Source organism: Podarcis bocagei (genome assembly GCF_964188305.1).
Source record: "Podarcis bocagei genome assembly, chromosome: 10".
Taxonomy (NCBI): domain Eukaryota; kingdom Metazoa; phylum Chordata; class Lepidosauria; order Squamata; family Lacertidae; genus Podarcis; species Podarcis bocagei.
Genome location: NC_138135.1, coordinates 23,625,219 through 23,639,135, shown reverse-complemented (window position 1 = coordinate 23,639,135; position 13,917 = coordinate 23,625,219). Strand labels below are relative to the sequence as shown.

At 42.7% G+C, this 13,917-nt stretch overlaps 1 long non-coding RNA gene across 1 annotated transcript; it reads right to left on the bottom strand.

Moving 5' to 3' along the window:
- Positions 1-4,697: 4,697 nt before the first annotated feature.
- LOC308596817 lies at positions 4,698-13,820 on the bottom strand. The gene is made up of 3 exons (XR_014012713.1): positions 13,213-13,820; positions 12,467-12,638; positions 4,698-11,077 (listed from the first exon to the last, which is right to left on the bottom strand). It is a non-coding gene; the product is annotated as an uncharacterized lncRNA (long non-coding RNA).
- Positions 13,821-13,917: the final 97 nt, after the last annotated feature.

The following is a 13,917-nucleotide window of genomic DNA, read 5'->3' as shown; positions in this document are numbered from 1 at the left end:
TTAAGTTTTTTCAGAGCCATTGCCTCCATTGGTGAGAGCCACCTTGGGGTCTTATTTTCCAGTAGGTATTTATATCTTGTCCAGACATTAAACAAAGCTTTCCTGACAATATGGTTTTTGAACCCTTTATGAGCTTTTACCTTGTCGTACAAGTATGCATGCCATCCAAATACATTATTAAACCCTTCTAAGTCTAATATGTCTGTGTTCTCAAGAAGCAGCCAGTCTTTCAACCAGCAGAATGCTGCTGATTCATAATAAAGCTTGAGGTCTGGCAGGGCAAACCCTCCTCTTTCCTTAGCGTCGGTTAATATTTTAAATTTTATTCTGGGCTTTTTGCCCTGCCAGACAAATCTAGATATATCTTTCTGCCACCTCTTGAAACAATCCATCTTATCCACAATTTGTAATGTTTGAAACAAAAATAACATTTTTGGCAATACATTCATTTTTATAACCGCAATTCTGCCCAACAAGGAAAGCTTTAGATTTGACCAAATTTCCAAATCTTTTTTTACCTCCAACCAACATTTCTCATAGTTATCTTTAAATAAGTTCAGATTTTTAGCAGTCAAATGAACCCCCAAGGGTTTTGCATATTTCAAGCAAGAGAGATATAAATATCAATCTTTCAAAGCTTTATTTAAATAAATAAAGTAATCCAGGTATGTTTTATGAGATGTGTATGAAATTTCAGTTTTCTATCAGTCACAGAACCATCCTCTTCACTTTTATTCCCTCTCCCACTTTAATGAGCGGCAGGGTGAGTGTCCTACTTCTTCTCTAGTTAGGAGCTGCCCACTTTCTTGAGCAGTAGGAAAATCCAGGAACAGCCTCTCTTCAGTTTCCTTTGTGAGGTTGGAGAACCACAGCTGTATCGCTAAGGAAGGACAAATATGTCCGTTTCAGTTTCTCCACACTTCTGCAGAAAGTTGAGGGGTTTCGGGTGTTGCTATTTAAAGTTCATCAGTACAGTATTCTACTGTGAATTTCTTCAACAGGCACATCATTGTACACAGGCTTGATTGAGTTACATATTTCTGCAAGTGGTTTCCCCTCGTTTAAATGCATATTTGCCATTTGCACCAACATATGCATTTTTGTGCACTCGTGTCCCTAATATATGCATTCTTATATACACTGTGTGGGCTGTGGAACTGCACTACTAAATATGGGGGAAGTACAAATTGCAAGGATAGCTGTGCTTCTTTCACATATTGGTTTGAGCAGTGTGGATTGGGTAGTTTTCCATTAAAATGCGAACAAAATCGTATTTCTCCCCCATCTCCCTGCATGTGTGTGTGTGTGTGAGAGAGAGAGAGTGTGTGTGTGTGTGTGCGCACACACAGACAGAGAGAGAGAGAGAATGGGAAAGCAGGCCAATATGTAGGCACTGCTCATCTTAAGAGGAACATTAGGTTTTCCCCCAGAGGAAAGTGTTCCCTTAGATGCCCTCAGTCAGCTGCAAAAACTTCTCTCTCCTTCACATTTCCCCCAACCCAGGAGGTAAGACGTAAAACTATCTATGGGCCACCAGCCAGCAATGCTTATTGAGCAAGCATCTCCTAGTCATCTGTACCCTTTGAAAGGAAACATCTTTAGCTGTTAGCTAAACAAGGCCAGAGGTCACCTCTTCACTTGACACAACACACACACACCCCTTTCACAGAATCAGCTCATGCACGCAGACAAATGGTTGACCAGAGTTAACACCTTCCAATGAAACAAACCGGAAAGGGGTAAAGATGATTGGCACATTCCTTGCAGAGATTGAGGCAGGTGTCAAACCATGGCGACAAGTGAAATTTGACATTTACCTTTGTCTCTGCTGAGAAACTGTATTGAGTCTGACACAGCGCTGCAGTTTCCAGTGGGAAAGGTACCTCGTGGCAAGCACAACGCTAAGTACATGCTCAGAAACTGGGCATCTGACAATTGGTGTGCTCTTAAGAACTTATTAAAATCAAGAGCAAATCATTTTCGACTCGGAGCAGCATCTGTCTCCAATATTTTGAGAGCAACTCTTTAAAAATTAACTGGGATGAGCGCCAGCGTGTTCGAGAAAGGCAAAAGACAGAAGACATGCAGTGAGACATATTGGTTAAAGGATATGCAGTAAGATATGTATATGAACACAAAATATTCAACGGGAGATTAACACAAGAGGACGTCTGGATGACTTCTGTAGCCTTCAGGGCTGATCTACATTTTCAACAGCACCAGTCTTAAAACATCTCTGCTGCAGCACTAGGAGATGGGGACTTGTAGGGATAATGCAGTGGGCCTTTCCCCTTGCAAAGCCCTAGTTTTGTCCCTCAAAATAACCCAGCAGAAAACCTGGTAAGTGAGGAACTAACTATAAAAGTCTCAGTCTCCGCTGCAGTTCTGCTGGGTTAACAGCTCCCTTTCAAGCTAACCATTCTCCTGAAACTCTTTCAGGTGAACCTTGCACATCTGGTGATAGGCATGTCCACAGAGGTGTGCTTGTTGGCAGCACATGCCTGCCTGACCTTGTCAATGACAGGTGTATCCATGGGAATGGTCAAGTAAAATATGTATTTTTTATTACTGTGGGGTTTTTTAAGAACAAAAACTTTTTGGCATTACAGAATCTCAGCATGGCTTCCCTGGGAGTGGTCATATTATATTCCATATATATATATATATATATATAGAGAGAGAGAGAGAGAGAGAGAGAGTGTTTTTTTAAAAAAAAAACCTGGAGACATTCAGCGACACCCAAAAACCTTTTGGAATCAAAGTATCATTGCACTGGGGGCCCTATGAGAACAGTCAAAATGACTTTAAAATATGTGCTACAAAAAACTTCCAAGGGGCTGGATACTGACCACAGGGTGCAGGTGAGTCACCCCTGTCCTATGCTAAAGGTATTTTTGGCCATCTGCATACTATCCCTTGCTTTTTCCTGCAGGACTAATTGCAGTTGTTAACAGTCATCAACAGGTTTACCATACCCATTGAGTCAATCACCCATATCCTACTAGCCTTCTGAGAAAAAAACCACCCACCCTCCCACTATATATTAGGGTCTGGTGACTTCTGTTTTAGTGTATCTGAAGAAGTGTGTGTGCACACGAAAGCTTATACCCAGAACTTAGTTGGTCTCTAAGGTGCTACTGGACAATTTTTTTAAAACTTTATTTATTTCGACTGCGTCAGACCAACACGGATACCTACCTGAATCTAGACCCCTGTCCTATGTTCACCTTGTATGTCAGGACTGAGCCATGAACAGTGATCTGAGCTGAGACAGGCACCAAGACTTGTAGGCCCAACCAGGAACAAAGAGCAAGATAGAAAGAGAATATAGACCATGGGTGGGCAAACTAAGGCCCAGGGGCCAGATCCAGCCCAATCACCTTCTAAATCCAGCCTGCAGACAGTCCAGGAATCAGCGTGTTTTTACACAAGTAGAATATGTCCTTTTATTGAAAATGCATTTCTGGGTTATTTGTGGGGCCTGCCTGGTGTTTTTACATGAGTAGAATATGTGCTTTTATTTAAAATGCATCTCTGGGTTATTTGTGGGGCATAGGAATTCGTTCATTTCCTCACCACCACCAAAAAAAATATAGTCCAGCCCCCCACAAGGTCTGAAGGACAGTGGACTGGCTCCCTGCTGAAAGTTTGCTGACCTCTGACATAAACAGTGAGACAGGAGTGAGGAACGGATCAGGACCAAAAAACAACAACAACATTAACTAAGCTTTCAGGAAATTTCCTGGAACTCAGGTAGACCTCAGGCAGAGCTCAGCTGGAACAGGAAGTCTTTTATACTCTTTCTTGTCCAGGACATAACTGTACAGTACTTTATTCAGAAGTTGCCACCTGCAATGCAACTGTCCACCACATGGTGGGGTCGCTTGCAGAGCCAGTAGCTCCTTACACACTGCCTCATGCTATCAAAAACATGATCTAGAATGGATTGTAGATGTACCTAGCCCCGGACCAGCTAAGAAATGTATCCACCTGGGACATCAGAATTATTTTTCAATGTAAGCACAGCATAAAGTCCTAGAAGTGTGGGGGTTATCAAGGGACAGCTGAAAGCCATTAAAAAACAGCAATAAAAGAAACTTATCAGAATGGTGACATTCACTTCAAAGGATGTAAACACTGAAGCAATGATGAAGCAGCATTAGCTATTTTCTTGCAGCAACGAATTCTTTAAATACTCCCCCCCCCCCTAGAATGAATATGGATTCCTCCCCCTTGTCACCATGCTGAGCAATCAATATCCCTGGCTCTGCTGAGAAATTAAAACATGGCATGAATAAATCATTACAGGCATGGGAAAGTAGCATTGGATACCAATTTGCTTGGCAGGAGGAGGAAGGAGATAGCAATGATTAACAGTAAGAAGGTATCATGCACTCTGATCAAAAGAGACATTCCCCTATTTGACAATTTTCAAGGCTTAGAAAAAAAGTTAAGAAAGATAAATGACCTGATCAGGGACTCCCTTTTGGCTTTATAAGCTGACAGGACGCAAAAAGAGGCCCTGTATTCTTTCAAGCACCGCAGCAAGGCAAAACTTTGTCCTTGCCCCAACCATGCAGGGATGAGAAACACTTAATAGGTTCCTTTCCGTGCCTTCCGGGAGGCACACGGAGGAGAAGGCTATCAATGGCTGCTAGCCATGATGGCTATGCTCTGAAACCCATGGAGTGGTGCTTGGGTCTAGCTTGGGGGTTTCCTACCGGCATCTGGTTGGCTACTGTGAGAACAGGATGGTGGACTAGATGGGCCATTGGCCTGATCCAGAAGGCTCTTCTGGGTGGGGCAGAGGGAGAGATGTGAATTCTACCTTTCTGCAGTACAGTCATACCTTGGTTCTCAAAAGGCTCAGTTGCCAAACAAATCTGCTCCCGAACACCGCAAACCCAGAAATAAGTGCTTTGGTTTGTGGATGTTTTTCAAAAGCCGGATGTTCAATGTGGCTTCCACTTGAGTGCAGGAAGCTCGTGCAGCCAATCGGAAGCCACACCTTGGTTTTCAAACAGTTTTGGGACTCCCAAATGGATTAAGTTCTAGAAGCAAGGTACCACCGTAGCTTGCAAACCTGACTTAGGATGTTAGCTGAACTCTAACCTACACTAAGCCAAACCATTGCTTAGCTCCTGGCAGGAGCAGGAAAGGGACAAGTGTCCAGAGTTTGAGTCTCATGCACCAGCATGTGTGCTCTTTAAACCATAGTTAAGCTTTAGTGATGGTCTAAAGCAGCGGTTCTCAACCTGTGGGTCCCCAGATATTGTTGGTCTACAACTCCCATCATCCCTGAGCTCTGGCCTTGCTAGCTAGGGGTGATGGGAGTTGTAGTTCAACAAAATCTGGGGACCCACAGGTTGAGAAAGGCTGGTCTAAAGTGATGTGCAATTGGGGCCAGCCTATGGCGGCCAACTCAAGGCTATAGCCGTTTTGTTTGACATGGCAGGTGCTGTAGCTGTGCTTCCTTTTCTTGCCAGTCTACCTCGTTTAAATTCCTTTTTACCCATCACATCATGCACTAGCAAAGCCAGCTTTGCTTACAAACCAACACCCGACAAGGAGCCACAGACAACCCTTGCTTCCTAATGAACGAACGAACCACAGGTTTGCAAACACAAGCTTGTGCACTTTGTATTTTCAAGTTATCTCAGGAGTCCCTGGAGTTGTTATTGCTGCTGCTGCTTGTCACTTCTAGGACAATGTTGTGGTGGTTCCTCTTCACATTCCCTCCAGGCTCCTGCAAGCAGCCCAGATTCTCTGACTACCTTTCCGCAATTAAGCTAGTAGCGGAGGGTGTTTGGGAATTGCTTATCTCATTCCGTTGAAAAGTGACTTATCTCCCCAGCACAACTATTCAATAACTGCTTCACCATGCAGTCTGCTAAAATCACACACAATTAACATGTGTATTTTTTCTTTCATTCACTCTGGACACCCAGGCACTTTGTTCTACAGAAACAATAGATTGTGAAGAAGTCACCCAGGATCATTTGTTGGATGCTCTCAACCAGGAACTTTGCATGGAAGATGTATAGAACTCCCAGCATCCATCTCTATGTAGTCTTGGGATCTAACAGTGGTGTGTTCTGTTGACTAAGGATTCAGTATAAGACAGGGTATAAGATATTGCTGAACTCCATGTCCCATCAGCCCTCATTGCCAGACATGCTGGCTGAAACCAGTTGCTCTTGGGCCAGAACCATATGGCCTTGTCAGATAATATACTGTACTAGTTTGGATTTCAGAATGCTGGACTGATGTCACAAGTGTGGAACTTGCCTGTGTGCTTGTTTCTGCACAACCTTTACATTCTGGAAAATCACTGCAAAGACAATGGTCATCTGACTCCAGTGGCAATGCTTTTTTTTATTATTTGAAAAATATTTACTATGTAGTTAGTCCATTGAGCTCTTCAATCCTTTTCAAGAATCTGCAGGGTCTATAAGATTATACAGAGACCTACCCTTATGATTTCAGTGAAGATGAGCCTTAACTGTTGTTTCCATACAGAAAAGGCAAGCTCCTCATCAGGATAAATTGCAGTCCCGGGGAGACTGGCGAGCTAAACTGCTGCAGCAGCAAATCTCATAAGTGAAAGGAGGGCAGCTATGCAACTGACCAGCAGCCGAAGTCATTAGCAATCACAGTAAGGCACCTCTTCACATTGCCGCCCCACATGAATTCACATTATTTGGGAGGCACAGCGGGTGTAATTAAGGCTGCGATATCTGGCTGCAGCATAGCAAGGCTTTCGCAGGGAAAGGAGCAAGAGCAGAGCAATGCAACACTCCCCCCATCTGGATCCGAGTCGAGCTTCTCATCAGACACAATGCAGGAAGCTGCACAAAGCATATTAGGGAAACCAAGATGCACACACTGGGGGTGGAGTGAGATGTACCCTGCTTTGAAACATGGGGGAGGAAAACACAGCCCATGCCACACATATACGTATAAATAGCTGTCACTGAAAGGATTGCACCGGCTCGGGCTCTGCATTCAGGGGAAGCAACGAGTTGCCGCATTAATTATCAAGTAATTTAGAAGCTGCTCAAATAAGGAATAGAGCAAAAACATACCCCAAAAAGAGATAAAAATAACAAGGCTAACATATGAAGCAATGCAAAGCCGCTGATTAAAACCTACCACCTGCCACCTAGAGTGGCACCTGGTATTGAGGGGGACCAGAATAGAAGCCTCGTGCTCAGTGTAATAAATGTCACAGCAACGCACTTGCTCCCACCGCCTGTCTGGGTTATGTAAGACCTGTGGCACGTGTGAACAGAAGCAGTTTCTGAATATATATATGAGAGAATATGGAGGTTTGGGTGAAAACATCACCCTGAATTTATTTTTTTAAAAAACTGTGCTAGATTAAACAAAACACGGCAATCTAACAAGAGTCCAATGTGAAATGAAATATGTTATCAATGCAGAAATGTAGACAGCCACTCTGCACATGTGGAGAGTATAGGAGCTGGGCTTTCCTCAGGGGCAGCAGCAAAGCAACACAGGAAGCTGCCTTATGCCAGGTCAAGCTATTTGTGTGTTTGACCCAATATTGCCTACACTAGTAGTGGGGAAACTATTTCAGCCTGAGGGCCACATTTTTTCCTGGATGACCTTCCAGGGGCCACACACCAGTAGTGGACAGGGCCAGAAGCAAAAGTGGCAGAGCAACTTTTGTACCTTTGTGCAACACTACTTTCCAGCCAAGTCATATTTGAGAGAGGGAAACACACACAAAAACACACAAACACTTGAGTAAGATATGGTGAGATTTACACTTTCAGCATCAAGAAAGTCAGAGAACGAGAGGAAAAGCAATCAAGCATGGGCTAGATTCTTCTCTCCTTTTCTTTCATAGTGTTCCTACTTCAAACTAGTAGTTTAAATGTTGTTTTAGCAAGCCTAGTTGTTTTTTTGCAAGCCTGTTTGCATTTCTAACGGAAAACTAAAGGTGGCAATTCAGCAGGCTGAAGAGCTTTTGTTAACCTTCCACCTGTTGTACATCTCAAACTTGTACAGTCAGAAGAAGCACTGAGTTCAATGGAGCTTACTCCCCAATACTTGATGAACAAAAGCACAGACAATGAATCTAATTAAACTGGGTATAATGCTGTATACTGCTGCTCTGTTTATGTGTGTTTTAATGGATCAGCGCATCTGCCTGAATTTTTGGACTTTGGGGCATGGTTAAGGACTTTAGGGGCTACAATGATGAGTTCTTGTACTTCAAAATTTACTCCAAGATTACAGTATTCAATACAAAGGTACTATCTTCTTTTTCTCCCAGCATGAGCTCTAGAAAATGTGTTCCACAAATTGGCAGCATGATTCATTCTTAACCAAAGAAGAGCTGGCTATGAAGGGCACTGGTTGGCTATTTCATTACATCATCTACAATCCCCAAGAGCATCTTTTTAAAACCTTTGTGGGTTTGTTCTTTACTAAGATGAAGGATGAAAGTATAAATGAATAAATCTTCACGTGCCAGACTGAAGCAAGGGGTGCGGGTTAAACCCAGTGGCTGAACCATTGTACTGGCACATATGCTTCTTATGCAAATTTTGCAGAGGGTCTCATGCAAGGGTGAAGAATCCGCTGTGACCGCTCCTTAAATATTGCATCTGTCTTCACTAGTACAAAAAAGGATTAGAAAAAGTCATGGCGGATAGGTCTATCAAGGGCTATTAGTCATGACAGTTAAGTGTGACAAATGGATTAATGAAACAAAACAAAGATGACAAAGGAGGGACAAGAAAGAGGGTTTATAAATTTATGAACTGTGTGGAGAGAGAAACTGCTGCTTCTCTCTCTCTCTCTCTCTCTCTCTCTCTCACACACACACACACACACACACACACAATAGAAGTCAGTGAAAGTAATCAGCAGTAGTTTCTGGACAGAGAAAAGAAAATTCTTCACAAAATGTATAATAACCTTACAGGATGTATTACAAGATGTAAGGATGACACAGATGTGCAGTTAAACAACTGTAGACTCCTGCTTGTATCCAGCTACCTACTACTCAGAGGTAGACCCATTGAAGTTAATGCATCTACGTTAGCCATGTGAATTAACTTCAATATGTCTACTCTTGACTAATATTGCATACAACCCTCTAAATATAATGGGGGGAGAGCAAATGTGTATTACTTCAAAATGTGGTAAGTCAACCCTGCTGCATTTCCCTGCTCCAAAGACCTGCCACTAACAGCCTTCCTAACGATTTGGATTACAAGTTTCATCATCCCTGACCATGGGTCATAGTGACTAGGGCTGATGAGGGATGCAGTCCAACAACATCTGGCAGGCATCAGGTTGGGGAAGGTTGCTATTTAGGAATATTTTAAAGACAATCCTTCTATGGGATTTTTTTTTTTTAATGAAAGCATGTAAGTACAACCCAACAAAAGATGCAAATAACAATGCAGCCTAGTTATTTAGCTGTGAGTTTACATGATCTTTAGGGGGTGGATCCAAAACTGAGCTCACTTCCATTCCATAATGGCACTGGGCCCGATTAAACTTCCTACCCTCCTTCTGCCCTGGCTACCATCTCTGGCCAAGCTGCAGATGTGGAAGTCACCCCTGTACTAAATAAAGCCCCACTGGGCTGGGTGGGTGGGAGTCATGATTGCTCCCTTCTTTATTTGGAAGATTTTTTTACCTTGCTTTTTAGCTCAAAAAAATTCCAGAGCAGCTTACAAAAATCAGAAGTGAAACAGATTCAGATATCTTGTACAGTTTTTGACAGATCCTACTCAGAAGAAAAACATCTGCTACTTCCTGTCTCAATTCTGCAAGTGGACAAGCCCCGCTTGCTCACTGGCAAAAGATTTTGCCGCTGTCAGCACAGTCAAAGTCAGTAATGGTATGAAAGTGCACACTGGATTTGAGTCAGAGCTATTCAGCAGCAGAAGCAGCATCCAAGTTGAGATTGCCCTGGCGCTTATCAACTGCACTGCAAACATAGCAATATTAAAATTAGACAGGCACCTTAGCTGCATTGTGTTTGATGCTTGCTAAAAAGTTTTGTTAGACAACCCTGTACCCAGACCAGTAATTTTATTCTATTTCATTGTTTTTAGAACTGTTGATTTTATTGCCAAATTCTTATGAAAGTTCTAGATTATTTTATGCAAATCGCTGAGCGGATTCTTTTTAATTATGCAGTATAACATTTTGCTAAATAAAACAAATATTTCCTATCCACTGGACAGTATGTTTGTGCTGTCTTTCTGATACACCGTAGTACTCAAGGCAGCTCATGCAAAGAAAAACCATTTTCAAACAAAAACAAAAATGACCATCACCAGATTAGGAACAATGTCTCCAAAAGAGCAACAGAAGCAACACAAAAAGCTGTTCCAGCATAAGCAAACTACGCTAACAGATATGCCCTCTAAGTAATGCAGAACAGAATAATCAGAAAGCTTGGTTGAACAGGAGTGTTTACCTACTGCTAAAGGCAGTGTTGTAGATGCTAAAAGGATCCCTGTTGGAAGGGTGTTTCATAACAGGGGTGCAGCCACCGAGAAGGCCCTCTGTGGTTAGAACTCTTGGATGTAAGGCATTTAGAAAGAAAGCATAGCTCTTGCGTAGATAACAGGATCTATCATCAGGAGGTTTTGTCCTGATTTATGTGATGGGTTAGGACAACAGGAAGTTATTTAAGGCCGGAGGGCTCTAGGGGCTAAATGCAATCCTAGTGTCCTCCGCAGCCCAAATCAGGCCTATCAAGATGCTTGAAGTTGCTTAGGCCCATGGCAAAATTGGTTGTGCCTCCTCCTTGCACAAGTCACCTCTGCTTGCAAAGCACCATTGAAGGGAAACATTAGAACTCAGGGAAGGAGCACTACCTCCTATTTCCTGAGTGTTCTGACCTCCTAGCAATGGGAGATGTACTGGAAACTTAAAATACCCCCCTTTTAAGCTCGGTTTTGATTCTATTGCCACTTTTATGTATCAATGATACTTCACTGTGTTTGCATGGCTCTTTGATCTTTTGCATTTTGGCTATTGGGTCTCTGTTTGCTTCTATATTTGTAAGCCGCTTTGGGTGATCCTACATCAAGGGGGAAAGTGGCATGTTATTTTGTTATTTTTAAAAAAATAATCAGTATTATTCCAATGCCTCTGGGATATTTGTAGGTTGATAAGCATATACAAATATATAGGATCAGGGTGCCAGACTCAAACATTAACCATTTTTGAGAGGTTATGCCTCATACCTTTTTTTTAAAAAAAAAATAAATAAAAATTCTTAAGCGAAAAAGGGGTAAGACTGCAGAAAAATATTGTATTGCTCACCTCTCCATTTACTAGTGAAATCAGTCATTATTCAGACCAAAATGTTCCCAGATTTTTGTTTTCTTGGAAGCAACCTCCTTTGCTAGTCCTATTAATTTTAATGAGCACTTAACCCCTGTCAGGAGTTTTTGTTTCAAAAATTCTTGAAGCTCTTTACATTTTCAAGGTTCAGCAGTACAAAGGCGAAAGGAGAAAGTCACTGAAATAAAACCCAAGGATCCTCTAACATGCTTACCTTCCATTAATGAGGCATCGCTGGCAGGTCTCTCTATATTAATGGTGCCTTTTCATAATCATGCAGCTGTACCGAACTGTATTAATTTTTGAGAAACTTGGCTCCAATTCCTGCTGCCCTAGCCTTAAGTTCTTTGCTGGCACTCCCCCAGAAACTTTCCTTCGTTCACCTACTCATAAAACATTTTGTTTCCTACCACTGTTACTTAGAAGACACTGTACAGAGATAACCCACCTTCTATACAACACCAATACCGTATGTAGCAAACCAGCTAGCAGATCCCTGGTAGATGTTTCAAGGAGACTCTGCTGATTGATTGTCACTTGTTGACAAAAGGGAAGCAGACCTTCTTGGTGACAGCACCAACCTATGGAATGCCCTTAAGCAATTTGTAAGGCGGAGACAGTATTCACCTTTAATTGCCGCTTAGAAACATTTATGTATACCAAATATTTCCTAGACTGGCACGTAATTTTCAGTGCTGTTCAGCTTTCTTTGTGCTATATAGTTTTGTTTCCATCTCAGTTTAAATGAAACATTATTGAAAATAGTTGAATTTTTATTGCTTTTATGCACACTGCTTGGGTGTTGCAATATATAAATTTATAAATCAGCAATGTACTTGAAGGCTTCTGTGAGCAGAGGCTGTCCTGTCCAATGGTAACAAATGTACTACATGCACACAATAAATTATAGCAACATTATCAACCGACTCATGTGCCTCCTCCCTCTCCAGCCCTTATTCCTTTTGTGTCATGCCTGTTAAGACTGTAAACTTTTTTTGTTTGGTACTGACCTGTTAAGATACAGGGAGCCTGTTTGAATGAAAAGCAGGGTCCTGTTGATTTCAATGAGACTTAAACCCAAGTAAGTGAACACACAAATTATTTTATTACATTTATATCTTACCTTTCCTCCAACAAACTGGCAATGGCATACATCCCGCTCCCTATTTTATCCTCACAATAATCCAGTGAGGTAGGCTAAGCTGAAAGATGCTGACTGGTCCAAGGTCATCCAGTGAGCTTCATGCCTGAGTGGGTATTTGAACCCTGGACTTTAAAAATATTTGCTGACTGCCCTTCATGAGGAAAAAAAATCAGACAAAGCTTGAAAAAGAACTAATTCATGCAAAACACAGGTACAATTTAAAATCAGCCAAAAAAGGAGAGATAAAAACAAATCAAAGCCCAAACAACTAAATAATAAACTAGAACCAACAGCAATCTTCCCAAAATGGAAAATGTTAAAATGCCTGGAAGAACAGAGGGAACTCTACCTGGTGCCAACTGTGTCTCCTTAGGAGGAAATTCCAGACTCAGGCAAAAGAAGAAACTAAATGCACCTCTACTAAAGAGGGTAACAGGAGCAGAAATGTTAAGAAAATATTCCCACCTCCTTTTTTCCTTGAAGTTTTGGCATTTGTTCTACGATCTGAAGAGCTATTACGGTAATTCAGCAGCCTTGTATAGGATTGTCCTGTCACAGCATGTCTACTCAAGTCTGTCCCACTGAGTGTCAGAGTACGGCTGTAATCCTAACCCCACTTTCCCGAGAGTAAACCCCATTGAACTCAACAGGCCCTACTTCTGAGCAGGCATGGTTAGGTCTGAGCTACTGGCGTGCACAGGGTTGCAGCCTAAAGCTGCACTTACCTGAGAGTAAGCCTTGCTGAACTCAATGGGACCTAGTTCTAAGTAGGACCTGCACGTATACTTAGGGGAGCAAGCCCTGTTGAAATCTGGGGGGTGTTACTTCAGAGTAAACCCTGAGACCATCGAGCTGCTTTCGAGACCTTAAATTACAGTATTGGTGAATCGGAAAGCCTCACCACCCATCACAGCCAAAACCATCTACGCATGCGCGAACACGAAAGCTACCCAACGATTTAGCCGGTTTAAGTTTGAACGAGCTAACCTGGAGGGAATAAGACGCATGCGCACTGCTTTTTTTTTTCTCCGCCGGTCCATTCTCGTTTCCATGAGCGACTTGGACGCTCCTTCCTCCTTACGCATGCGCATGCTCCGCAGCCCGTCCCTTCCTTACGGCGCAGAAGGCAGAGGGAAAAAAGGCGGCTAAAGCGGTTGAGTACCGGATACCGCCCCCATGGCGCATGCGCGCTTCCGTGGGCTTGTCTCACTTTTTCTGTGGGGGCGGGGCGAGCGAGCGAAAGCGGTGTGGGGAGAGATGCGAAAGGCGGTTTTTTGGGGGGTTATTGTTATTTTAAAAGCACACTTCGTTTAAAGTATAAACGACTCGAAACGTTAATGGCGGACCCAAACTTTCCCCCTCTGCCGGCTTCTCCGTAAGGCGCGCACAGCGAGCGCCGTTGGCGTGGCAACGGCCGTCACCGCCGCGAG